This window comes from Oncorhynchus keta, unplaced genomic scaffold, assembly GCF_023373465.1.
Source record: "Oncorhynchus keta strain PuntledgeMale-10-30-2019 unplaced genomic scaffold, Oket_V2 Un_contig_22406_pilon_pilon, whole genome shotgun sequence".
In the NCBI taxonomy this organism is placed as follows: domain Eukaryota; kingdom Metazoa; phylum Chordata; class Actinopteri; order Salmoniformes; family Salmonidae; genus Oncorhynchus; species Oncorhynchus keta.
The window spans coordinates 35001-49801 of NW_026282894.1; the positions used below are offsets into that span (position 1 = coordinate 35001).

The window sequence follows — 14801 nt, forward strand, 5'->3', positions numbered from 1 at the left end:
AGAGGGGTGGATGTCCCGGCCAGAGGGGTGGATGTCCCGGGCCAGAGGGGTGGATGTCCCGGGCCAGAGAGGGTGGGATGTCCCGGCCAGAGGTGGATGTCCCGGCCAGAGGGGTGGATGTCCCGGGCCAGAGGGGTGGATGTCCCGGGCCAGAGGGGTGGATGTCCCGGGCCAGAGGGGTGCCAACATCACAATGTGTGCTGCAATATCCTCTGTTGGATTGCTGTTACACAACCCGCTAATTGGGCCGTGCAACACCGGCGTCTCCTTCATTCCTGGAGGACCTCTATGAAAGGGTTGGGCCGCATAAACACCGAGCGGTCTCATCTCCCACGATTCCTGGAGGACAGGCCTATGAAAGGGTTGAGGCCGTACAACACCGTATGGGTCTCCTTACATTCCTGGAGGACCTCTATGAAAGGGTTGGGCCGTCACAACACACAGAGCGTGCTCCTTACATTCCTTGAATCACAGGGCGGTACCAGTCACACTGGAAGGGTTGCAGTCACAGGGTGACGGAAAGGGTCACGCAGTCACAGAGCAATGCAGTCACAACGTTTTACGCAGTAATTGTATGGTCACAGACGTGGCATTTCACCAGTCCGTGCAGTCACAGAGCGGTATGCAGTCACAGGAGCGGTATGCAGTCACAGAGCGGTATGGTATGCAGTCACAGGGCGGTACGCAGTCACAGAGCGGTATGCAGTCACAGGGCGGTATGCAGTCACAGAGTGGTATGCAGTCACAGAGCGGTATGAAGTCACAGAGCGGTATGCAGTCACAGAGCGGTATGCAGTCACAGGGTGTACGCCAGTCACGAGCGGATGCAGTCACGCAGTCGCAGGCAGGCGGTATGCGCGCCACAGAGCCGTATCACAGAGCGGTATGCAGTCACAGTCACAGCGGTATGCAGTCACAGGGCGGTATGCAGTCACAGAGCGGTATGCAGTCACAGAGCGGTACGCAGTCGCAGGGCGGTATGCCGTCACAGAGCGGTATGCAGTCACAGTCACAGAGATGGGTGGCAGGTATGCAGTCGCAGGGCGGTATGCAGTCACAGGGCGGTATGCAGTCACAGAGCGGTATGCAGTCACAGGGGCGGTATGCAGTCACAGGGCGGTATGCAGCCACAGAGCGGTATGCAGTCGCAGGGCGGTGTGCAGTCACAGAGCGGTATGCAGTCACAGAGCGGTATGCAGTCACAGGGCGGTATGCAGCCACAGAGCGGTATGCAGTCACAGAGCGGTATGCAGTCACAGAGCGGTATGCAGTCACAGGGCGGTATGCAGTCACAGGCGGTATGCAGTCACAGAGCGGTACGCAGTCACAGGGCGGTATGCAGTCAGTCACAGAGCGAGTACGGTATGCAGTCACAGGGCGGTATGCAGTCACAGAGCGGTATGCAGTCACAGAGCGGTATGCAGTCACAGAGCGGTATGCAGTCACAGAGCGCATGTACAGATGATGCGCAGTCACAGAGCGGTATGCAGTCACAGAGCGGTATGCAGTCACAGAGCGGTATGCAGCCCATCCCAGACGGGTGTCACTTTTCCTCACGGAGCTGGAAGGTGATGACCACCATCCACATGATCAAACCTATTAGAGCATTTAGCATCATGTCTGATTCGTTCCTGTAAGATAAACTGCAGTGAATTATAAACAGTAGAGAGGTTTCATTCTTGTTTTGTAAAGAAATTTGACAAAAGAAAACATTGTTGTTAGTGGTGTTTAGGTCGTTGTTTTATTGAGTGACAATGAGCAGCTTGTTGGGGGACAACTTTTGCTCGTGTGATGGAAGAATGTGCTGTTTTATTGAGTGACAATGTGCTTGTTGGGGGACAATCTTTGCCGTGTGATGGAAGAATGTGCTGTTTTATTGAGTGACAATGTGTGCTTGTTGGGGGACAACCTTTGCCCGTGTGATGGAAGAATGTGCTGTTTTTGAGACGTGTGTGAAGAGTTTTGGTAGTTTTAGTGCATTTATGGATGTGAAATGAACTACTGTGCCAAGCTGAAAGTCGGTAGGAGAACAGTGTGAAGAGTTTTGAAAAAGTGACCTAAGTATTGGGAAATGGGTCCGAGCGATTGTAAAAAAAAAAAAAATTAAAAAAACTGTAATCATTCTAAATAATACCATAGATTCTGTTTTACAAACATAGTAAAGTTGAATGCAACAAGGGGAAGAGGGGTGTAAAAGGTGACTCTGCCAATCCAACAGACTGTAGGCTAAAGACAACTCATTTACCACTCTGCACCACAGAGTTAGGATGAATGACAAAAACAACTTCTTGATTATCACACGCTGCTATTTGCTGCTGACTCGCAGACGTCACTAATGTGCATCGGGGGACGGATAACGAACCTCTGAAATAGCAAACCTATTTGAATGGAAATACTTCAGGAAGCTTGATTTCCTCCACAAACCACCCTGAAGAGATAATTGAGAACCATTGATTGAGACATCAGTTCTCAATAGACACAAGGCCAAACAATACGTGGAGTCTTCACAAGAGACACCATCACTGGAATGACATGTAATGGCATCACACCACAGATCAGACCGACTGTAATGGCATCACACCACAGATCAGACCCACTGGAATGGCATCACACCACAGATCAGACCGACTGGAATGACATCACACCACAGATCAGACCGACTGAATGACATCACACCACAGATCAGACAAGACTGTAATGGCATCACACCACTGAGATCAGACCGACTGTAATGGCATCACACCACAGATCAACCGACTGGGATGACATCAAACCACAGATCAGACCGACTGGAATGACATCACACCACAGATCAGACCGACTGGAATGACATCACACCACAGATGGACCGACTGGAATGACATCACACCACAGATCAGACAAGACTGGAATGACATCACACCACAGATCAGACCGACTGTAATGGCATCACACCACAGATCAGACAAGACTGGAATGACATCACACCACAGATCAGACCGACTGTAATGGCATCACACCACAGATCAGACCTACTGGAATGACATCACACCACAGATCAGACCGACTGTAATGGCATCACACCACAGATCAGACCACTGTAATGACATCACACCACAGATCAGACCGACTGAATGACATCACACCATTGATCAGACCGACTGTAATGGCATCACACCACAGATCAGACCGACTGTAATGGCATCACACCACAGATCAGACCGACAGGGATGACATCAAACCACAGATCAGACCGACTGGGATGACATCAAACCACAGATCAGACCGACTGGAATGACATCACACCACAGATCAGACCGACTGGAATGACATCACACCACAGATCAGACCGACTGGGATGACATCACACCACAGATCAGACCGACCACTGAATGACATCACACCACAGATAAGACTGACTGGAATGACATCACACCACAGATCAGACCGACTGAATGACATCACACCAGATCAGACCGACTGGAATGACATCACACCACAGATCAGAACAACTGGAATGACATCACACCACAGATCAGACCGACTGGAATGACATCACACCACAGATCAGACCGACTGAATGGCTAATGACATCACACCACAGATCAGACCGACTGGAATGACATCACACAACAGATCAGACCGACTGGAATGACATCACACCACAGATCAGACCGACTGGAATGACATCACACCACAGATCAGACCACTGAATGACATCACACCACAGATCAGACCGACTGGAATGGCATCACACCACAGATCAGACCGACTGGAATGACATCACACCCACAGATCAGACCGACTGGAATGACATCACACCACAGACTGTGACCGACTGGAAATGACATCACACCACAGATCAGACCGACTGAATGACATCACACCACAGATCAGACCGACTGGAATGACATCACACCACAGATCAGACCGACTGGGATGACATCACACCACAGATCAGACCGACTGGAATGACATCACACCACAGATCAGACCGACTGAATGACATCACACCACAGATCAGACCGACTGTAATGACATCACACACCACAGATCAGACTGACTGGAATGACATCACACCACAGATCAGACTGACTGGAATGACATCACACCACAGACTGTGACTGACTGAATGACATGTAATGACATCACACCACAGATCAGACTGACTGGAATGACATCACACCACAGATCAGACTGACTGGAATGACATGTAATGACATCACACCAGATCAGACTGACTGAATGACATCACACCACAGATCAGACCGACTGAAATGACATCACACCACAGATCAGACCGACCACTCAGCATACTAGCCCACTCAGCATACTAGCTCCCTCCCACTCAGCATACTAGCCCACTCAGCATACTAGCTCCTCCCACTCAGCATACTCAGCTCCCCGCCCACTCAGTATACTAGCCACTCAGCATACTAGCTCCCGCCCACCAGCATACTAGCTCCCCGCCCACTCAGCATACTAGCTCCCCGCCCACTCAGCATACTAGCTCCCCGCCCCACTCAGCATACTAGCTCCTCCCACTCAGCATACTAGCTCCATACTCAGCTCCCGCCCACCTCAGCATACTAGCCCCCGCCCACTAAGCATACTAGCTCCCGCCCACTCAGCATATGGCCCCCGCCCACTCAGCATACTAGCTCCCCTCCCACTCAGCATACTAGCTCCCGCCCACCAGTATACTCAGCCACTCAGCATACTAGCCCCGCCCACTCAGCATACTAGCTCCCCGCCCACTCAGCATACTAGCTCCCCGCCCACTCAGCATACTAGCTCCCGCCCACTCAGCAGGCCACTAGCCCCCGCCCACTCAGCATACTAGCCCCCGCCCACTCAGCATACTAGCTCCCCCGCCCTCAGCATACTAGCTCCCGCCCTCAGCATACGCCTAGCTCCCCGCCCCCACTCAGCATACTAGCTCCTCCCACTCAGCATACTAGCCTCGCCCACCAGCATACTAGCCTCGCCCACTCAGCATACTCAGCCCCCGCCCCCAGCATACCAGCCCACTCAGCATACTAGCTCCCCGCCCACTCAGCATACTAGCTCCCTGCCCACTCAGCATACTAGCTCCCTCCCACTCAGCATACTAGCCCCGCCCACTCAGCATACTAGCTCCCCGCCCACTCAGCATACTAGCTCCCGCCACTCAGCATACTAGCTCCCCGTCCACTCAGCATACTAGCCCCGCCCTCCGGCACCAGCTCCCCGCCCCACTCAGCATACTCAGCTCCCCGCCCCACTCAGCATACTAGCCCCGCCCACTCAGCATAATAGCATCCCGCCCACTCAGCATAATAGCATCCCCGCCCACTCAGCATACTAGCATCCGCCCACTCAGCATACTAGCTCCCGCCCACTCAGCATAATAGCATCCCCAGCCCCACTCAGCATACTAGCATCCCCGCCCACTCAGCATACTAGTTCCTCCCACTCAGCATACTAGCTCCCACCAGCTCAGCATACTAGCTCCGCCCACTCAGCATACTAGGTCCCCGCCCACTCAGCATACTAGCTCCCCGCCCACTCAGCATACTAGCATCCCCGCCCACTCAGCATAATAGCATCCCCGCCCCACTCAGCATACTAGCATCCCCGCCCACTCAGCATACTAGCATCCCCGCCCACTCAGCATAATAGCATCCCCCACTCAGCATACTCAGCATCCCCGCCCACTCAGCATAATAGCATCCGCCCACTCAGCATACTAGCCCCCGCCCACCAGCATAATAGCATCCCGCCCACTCAGCATACTAGCATCCCCGCCCCACTCAGCATACTAGTTCCCCTCCCACTCAGCATACTAGCTCCCCACCAACTCAGCATACTAGCTCCCCGCCCCACCAGCATACTAGCTCCTCTCCCACTCAGCATACTAGTTCCCCGCCCACTCAGCATACTAGCTCCCCGTCCACTCAGCATACTAGCTCCTCTCCCACTCAGCATACTAGTTCCCACCACTCAGCATACTAGCTCCCCGCCCCTCAGCATACTAGGTCCCCGCCCACTCAGCATACTAGCTCCCCGCCCACTCAGCATACTAGCTCCCTCTCCCACTCGGCATACCAGCTCCCCGCCCACTCAGCATACTAGCTCCCCGCCCACTCAGCATGCTCAGCTCCCCGCCCACCAGCATACTAGTCCCCCTCCCACTCAGCAGCGCCAGCTCTCTCCCACTCCGGCATACTAGCTCCCCGCCCACTCAGCATACTAGCTCCTCTCCCACTCGGCATACTACAGTCCCCCGCCCACTCAGCATACTAGCTCCCCGCCCCACTCAGCATAATAGCATCCCCGCCCCACTCAGCATACTAGCTCCTCCCACTCAACATACTAGCTCCTCCCACTCAGCATGCCCCTAGCCCACTCAGCATACTAGCTCCTCCCACTCAGCATACTAGCTCCCTCCCACTCAGCATACTAGCTCCTCCCACTCAGCATACTAGCTCCCTCCCACTCAGCATACTAGCTCCCCTCCCACTCAGCATACTAGCCCTCCCACTCAGCATACTAGCTCCCCTCCCACTCAGCATACTAGCTCCTCCCACTCAGCATAATAGCATCCCCGCCCACTCAGCATACTAGCATCCCCGCCCACTCAGCATACTAGTTCCCCGCCCACTCAGCATACTAGCCACTCAGCATACCAGCTCCCGCCCACTCAGCATACTAGCTCCTCCCACTCAGCATACTAGGCCTCTCCCACTCAGCATACTAGCTCCCCTCCACTCAGCATACTAGCTCCTCCACTCAGCATACTAGCTCCTCCCACTCAGCATACTAGCTCCTCCCACTCAGTATACTAGCCACTCAGCATACTAGCTCCCGCCCCACCAGCATACTAGCTCCTCCCACTCAGCATACTAGCTCCTCCCACTCAGCATACTAGCTCCCCTCCCACTCAGCATACTAGCTCCCCATCCACTCAGCATACTAGCTCCCCTCCCACTCAGCATACTATGTCCCCATCCACTCAGCATACTAGCTCCATACTCCCAGCTCCATACTAGCTCCATACTAGCTCCATACTAGCTCCATACTAGCTCCATACTAGCTCCCCGCCCACTCAGTCTGTGTTTTCAGACTTCCTCGTATTTTTTCTTTCTATTCTGAACATATATCAGGGGGGTTATTAAGGGTAATGTGTCTGTCACTCAAAAGGCAATTTTACATGGGAATTAGAATGACTGAAGGGCAATTTTTAATGCTGAGTGCCAAGCAGAGGGGCATCAGGTTCCTTACAAAACTAGCGGTTAAGTGTTTTGGCCACAGAGCCTGAGTGACCAGTACCTGTTCAATTATGCACCTGTGGTCCTGGTAAACATGTGCTGGTAATCAGCCCTAGACTGGCACCAATCAGCATCCTTTGTCTCTCAGCGGGAGAACTCTGATCCCAAACAGCTGCTGCATATCACACAGATAACGTCCTCATCTACCTACGCAAGACACGCACACACATAAATGCATGCACCCACAGACACACACACACACACACACACACACACACACACACACACACACACACACACACACACACACACACACACACACACACACACACACACACACACACACACACACACACACACACGAACACACATAAATGGCATGCACACACACATACACACACTCACACACACACTCACACACACACACACACAGAACAATAAATTGAAGATATGTGCTCAGGAGGAAATCATAGTCTAGTTATACAACCATTCCCTCCTTCCTCCATCCAGTAACATGGTGGGGGAGGAGCTGGTGGGGAGGAGCTGGCTCAATGGTAAATAAAGCTGTGTTTGCTGAGACTTACTGTGTAACCTGCATTTACCCCATGGGTGACAGCATCTGACCACACAATCAATGGGGAGGAAGAGAGCTGAGGGAGAGGTTGAGCACTGGAGGGATTGTGTGTGTGTGTGTGTGTTTGTGTGTGTGTGTGTGTGTGTGTGTGTGTGTGTGTGTGTGTGTGTGTGTGTGTGTGTGTGTGTGTGTGTGTGTGTGTGTGTGTGTGTGTGTGTGTGTGTGTGAGAGGGGTTCAATGTTGGATAAATGAACCAGCATGGTCTGATAACCAGGTTATTGCAGGACTATAATTAAAATGGGAAGGAGGAGGGAGACTGATTCTAACTCAGATCAATGAGATGCATGTTTGCCCCTCCATTCTGTCCAGATAGACTACATCCAGAATGCTTAACCCTTCCATTCTGTCCAGATAGACTACATCCAGAATGCTTACCCCTTCCATTCTGTCCAGATAGACTACTACATCCAGAATGCTTACCTCTCCATTCTGTCAGATAGACTACATCCAGAATGCTTCTACCCCTCCATTCTGTCCAGATAGACTACATCCAGAATGCTTACCCTCCATTCTGTCCAGATAGACTACATCCAGAATGCTTACCCCTCCAATCTGTCCAGATAGACTACATCCAGAATGCTTACCCCTTCCATTCTGTCCAGATAGACTACATCAGAATGCTTACCCCTCCATTCTGTCCAGATAGACTACATCCAGAATGCTTACCTCCATTCTGTCCAGATTTCTTTTCTCTCCAGGAGGACCTGAGCCCTAGGACCATGCCCCAGGACTACCTGACATGATGGCTCCTTGCTGTCCCCAGTCCACCTGACTGTGCTGCTGCTCCAGTTTCAACTGTTCTGCCTTATTATTATTCGACCATGCTGGTCATTTATGAACATTTGAACATCTTGGTCATGTTCTGTTATAATCTCTACCCGGCACAGCCAGAAGAGGACTAGCCACCACATAGCCCGGTTCCTCTCTAGGTTTCTTCCTAGGTTTTTGGCCTTTCTGGGGAGTTTTTCTAGCCACCGTGCTTTTACACCTGCATTGTTTGCTGTTTGGGGTTTTAGGCTGGGTTTCTGTACAGCACTTTGAGATATCAGCTGATGTACGAAGGGCTATATAAATACATTTGATGTGATTTGATTTGAGATAGACTACATCCAGAATGCTTACCCCTCCATTCTGTCCAGATAGACTACATCCAGAATGCTTACCCTTCCATTCTGTCCAGATAGACTACATCCAGAATGCTTACCCCTCCATTCTGTCCAGATAGACTACATCCAGAATGTTTACCTCTCCATTCTGTCCAGATAGATTTAAATCAGAATGCTTAACCCTTCCATTCTGTCCAGATAGACTACATCCAGAATGCTTACCCCTCCATTCTGTCCCGAGATAAACTACATCCAATGCTTACCCCTTCCATTCTGTCCAGATAGACTACATCCAGCTTACCCCTCCATTCTGTCCAGATAGACTACATCCAGAATGCTTACCCCTCCATTCTGTCCAGATAGATGCTTACCTGTCCATTCCAGATAGACTACATCCAGAAATGTTTCCTTCCATTCTGTCCAGATAGACTACATCCAGAATGCTTACCCCTCCATTCTGTCCAGATGGACTACATCCAGAATGCTTACCCCTCCATTCTGTCCAGATAGACTACATCCAGAATGTTTTCCTCTCCATTCTGTCCAGATAGACTACATCCAGAATGCTTACCCAGAATGCTTACCCTCCATTCTGTCCAGATAGACATCAGAATGCTTACCCCTCCATTCTGTCCAGATGCTACATCCAGATGTACCCCTCCAGAATGCTTACCCCCTCCATTCTGTCAGATAGACTACATCCAGATGCTTACCCCTCCATTCTGTCAGATAGACTACATCCAGAATGCTTACCCCTCCATTCTGTCCAGATAGACTACATCCAGAATGTAACCCTTCCATTCTCCAGATAGACTACATCAGAATGCTTACCTCCATTCTTCAGATAGACTACATCCAGAATGCTTACCTCTCCATTCTGTCAGATAGACTACATGATGCTTACCCCTCCATTCTGTCCAGATAGACTACCAGTGCTTACCTCTCCATTCTGTCAGATTTCTTTCTCTCTCTCTCGGAGGACCTGAGCCCTAGGACCGTGCCCCAGGACTACCTGACATGATGGCTCCTTGCTGTCCCCAGTCCACATGACTGTGCTGCTGCTCCAGTTTCAACTGTTCTGCCTTATTATTATTCGACCATGCTGGTCATTTATGAACATTTGAACATCTTGGTCATGTTCTGTTATAATCTACCCGGCACAGCCAGAAGAGGACTGGCCACCCCACATAGCCCGGTTCCTCTCTAGGTTTCTTCCTAGGTTTTGGCCTTTCTAGGGAGTTTTTCTAGCCACCATGCTTTTACACCTGCATTGTTTGCTGTTTGGGGTTTTTAGGCTGGGTTTCTGTATAGCACTTTGAGATGGCCCAGCTGATGTACGAAGGGCTATATAAATAAATTTGATTTGATTTGAGATAGACTACATCCAAAATGCTTACCCCTTCCATTCTGTCCAGATAGATTACATCCAGATGCTTACCCCTCCATTCTGTCCAGATAGACTACATCCAGAATGTTTACCTCTCCATTCTGTCCAGATAGACTACATCCAGAATGCACATTTCCATTCTGTTAACCCTTCCATTCTGTCCAGATAGACTACATCAGATGTTTACCCTTCATTCTGTCCAGATAGACTACATCCAGAATGTTTAACCCTTCCATTCTGTCCAGATAGACTACATCCAGAATGTTTACCCCTCCATTCTGTCCAGATAGATACTACATCCAGAATGCCCCTCCATTCTGTCCAGATAGACTACATCCAGAATGCTTACCCCTTCATTCTGTCCAGATAGACTACATCCAGAATGCTTACCCCTCCAATCTGTCCAGATAGACTACATCCAGAATGCTTACCCCTCCATTCTGTCCAGATAGACTACATCCAGAATGCTTCCTCTCCATTCTGTCCAGATAGACTACATCCAGAATGTTTACCCTTCCATTCTGTCCAGATAGACTACATCCAGAATGCTTACCCCTCCAATCTGTCCAGATAGACTACATCCAGAATGCTTACCCCTTCCATTCTGTCAGATAGACTACATCCAGAATGCTTACCCTTCCCATTCTGTCCAGATAGACTACATCCAGAATGCTTGCCCCTCCATTCTGTCCAGATAGACTACATCCAGAATGCTTACCTCCATTCTGTCCAGATTTCTTTCTCTCTCTCTCGGAGGACCCTGAGCCTAGGACCGTGCCCCAGGACTACCTGACATGATGGCTCCTTGCTTGTCCCCAGTCCACCTGACTGTGCTGCTGCTCCAGTTTCAACTGTTCTGCCTTATTATTATTCGACCATGCTGGTCATTTATGAACATTTGAACATCTTGGTCATGTTCTGTTATAATCTCTGCAGCAGCCAGAAGAGGACTGGCCACCCCTCTAGCCGGTTCCTCTCTAGGTTTCTTCTAGGTTTTGGCCTTTCTGGGGAGTTTTTCCTAGCCACCATGCTTTGCTGGGTTTCTGTACAGCACTTTGAGATATCAGCTGATGTACGAAGGGCTATAAATAAATTTGATTTGATTTGAGATAGACTACATCCAAAATGCTTACCCCTTCCATTCTGTCCAGATAGCTACATCCAGAATGCTTACCCCTCCATTCTGTCCAGATAGACTACATCCAGAATGTTTTACCTCTCCATTCTGTCAGATAGACTACATCCAGAATGCTTAACCCTTCCATTTCTGTCCAGATAGACTACATCAGAATGCTTGCCCCTCCATTCTGTCCAGATAAACTACATCAGAATGCTTACCCTTCCATTTCTGTCCAGATAAACTACATCCAGAATGCTTGCACTTCCATTCTGTCCAGATAGACTACATCCAGGAGATGTTTACCCCTCCATTCTGTCAGATAGACTACATCCAGAATGTTTAACCCTTCCATTCTGTCCAGATAGACTACATCCAGAATGTTTACCCCTCCATTCTGTCCAGATAGACTACATCCAGAATGTACCCCTCCATTCTGTCCAGATAGACTACATCCAGAGATGCTTGCCCCTCCATTCTGTCCAGATAGACTACATCAGAATGCTTACCCCTCCATTCCGTCAGATGAATACATCCAGAATGTACCCCTCCATTCTGTCCAGATAGACTACATCCAGAATGCTTACCCCTCCATCCTGTCCAGATAGACTACATCCAGAATGCTTACCCCTCCATTCTGTCCCAGATGAACTACATCCAGAATGCTTACCCCTCCATTCTGTCCAGAAAGACCTTCATCCAGAATGCTTACCCCTCCATTCTGTCCAGATGAGACTACACCCAGGTCTTACCTCTCCATTCTGTCCAGATAGACTACATCAGAATGTTTAACCCTTCCATTCTGTCCAGATAGACTACATCCAGAATGTTTACCTCCCGTTCTGTCCAGATAGACTACATCCAAAATGCTTACCCCTTCCATTCTGTCCAGATAGACTACATCAGAATGCTTACCCCTCCATTCTGTCCAGATAGACTACATCAGAATGTTTACCTCTCCATTCTGTCCAGATAGACTACATCCAGAATGCTTAACCCTTCCATTCTGTCCAGATAGACTACATCCAGAATGCTTACCCCTCCATTCTGTCAGATAAACTACATCCAGAATGCTTACCCCTTCATTCTGTCCAGATAAACTACATCCAGACCCCTCCATTCTGTCCCAGATTACACCAGAATGTTTACCCCTCCATTCTGTCCAGATAGACTACATCCAGAATGTTTAACCCTTCCATTCTGTCCAGATAGACTACATCCAGAATGTTTTACCCCTCCATTCTGTCCAGATAGACTACTACTTACCCCTCCATTCTGAATCAGACTACATCCAGAATGCTTACCCCTCCATTCCAGATAGACTACCAGGAAATGCTTACCCCTCCATTCCGTCCAGATAGACTTCTGCTTACCCCTCCATTCCAGATAGACTACATCCAGAATGCTTACCCCTCCATCCTGTCAGATAGACTACATCCAGGGTCTTACCCCTCCATTCTGTCCAGATAGACTACATCCAGAATGCTTACCCCTCCATTCTGTCCAGAAAGACTACATCAGCTTACCCCTCCATTCTGTCAGATAGACTACACCCAGAGATGCTTACCTCTCCATTCTGTCCAGATAGACTACATCCAGAATGTTTACCTCTCCATTCTGTCCAGATAGACTACATCCAGAATGCTTACCCCTCCATTCTGTCCAGATAGACTACATCCCAGAATGCTTACCCCTCCATTCTGTCCAGATAGACTACATCCAGAATGTTTTCCTCCATTCTGTCCAGATAGACTACATCCAGAATGCTTGCCCTCCATTCTGTCCAGACTGCATGCTTACCCCTCCATTCTGTCCAGATATCTACATCCAGAATGCCTCCCCTCCATTCTGTCCAGATAGATTACATCCAGAATGCTTACCCCTCCATTCTGTCCAGATAGACTACATCCAGAATGCTTACCTTCCATTCTGTCCAGATAGACTACATCCAGAATGTTTTCCTCTCCATTCTGTCCAGATGGACTACATCCAGAATGCTTACCCCTCCATTCTGTCCAGATAGACTACATCAGGATACTTACCCTCCATTCTGTCCAGATAGACTACATCCAGAATGCTTACCCGCCATTCTGTCCAGATAGACTACATCCAGAATGTTTACCCTCCATTCTGTCCAGATAGAATACATCCAGAATGCTTACCTCCATCCTGTCCAGATAGACTACACCCAGAATGCTTAACCTTCCATTCTGTCCAGATAGACTACATCCAGAATGCTTACCTCCATTCTGTCCAGATAGACTACATCCAGAATGCTTACCTCCATTCTGTCCAGATAGACTACATCCAGAATGTTTACCCCTCCATTCTGTCCAGATAGACGACACATCCAGAATGTTTTCCCCTCCATTCTGTCCAGATAACCTTTGACTACATCCAGAATGCTTTCCCTCCATCTGTCCAGATAACCTTTGACTACATCCAGAATGCTTTCCCCTCCATTCTGTCCAGATAGACTACATCCAGAATGCTTACCCCTCCATTCTGTCCAGATAGACTACATCCAGAATGCTTACCCCTCCATTCTGTCCAGATAGACTACATCCAGAATGTTTTCCTCTCCATTCTGTCCAGATAGACTACATCCAAGAATGCTTACCCCTCCATTCTGTCCAGATAGACTACATCAGAATGCTTACCCCTCCATTCTGTCCTGATAGACTACATCCAGAATGCCTCCCCCTCCATTCTGTCCAGATAGACTACATCCATAATGCTTACCCCTCCATTCTGTCCAGATAGACTACATCCAGAATGCTTACCCCTCCATTCTGTCCAGATAGACTACATCCAGAATGTTTTCCTCTCCATTCTGTCCAGATAGACTACATCAGAATACTTACCCCTCCATTCTGTCCAGATAGACTACATCCAGAATGCTTACCCCTCCATTCTGTCCAGATAGACTACATCCAGAGATGCTTACCCCTCCATTCTGTCCAAGATAGGCTACATCCAGAATGTTTACCCCTCCATTCTGTCCAGATAGACTACATCCAGAGATGCTTACCCCTCCATTCTGTCCAGATAGACTACACCCAGAATGCTTAACCCTTCCATTCTGTCCAGATAGACTACATCCAGAATGCTTACCCCTCCATTCTGTCCAGATAGACTACATCCAGAATGCTTACCCCTCCATTCTGTCCAGATAGACTACATCCAGAATGTTTACCCCTCCATTCTGTCCAGATAGACTACATCCAGAATGTTTTCCCTCCATTCTGTCCAGATAACCTTTGACTACATCCCAGGATAAGTTCCCCTCCATCTGTCCAGATAACCTTTGACTACATCCAGAATGCT

General features: G+C 49.3%; 1 pseudogene; it reads right to left on the reverse strand.

Moving 5' to 3' along the window:
- Nucleotides 1–6136, reverse strand: part of LOC127921405 (transmembrane protein 114-like) — a 17087-nt pseudogene extending 10951 nt beyond the window's left edge.
- Between the last annotated feature and the right edge of the window lie 8665 nt (nucleotides 6137–14801).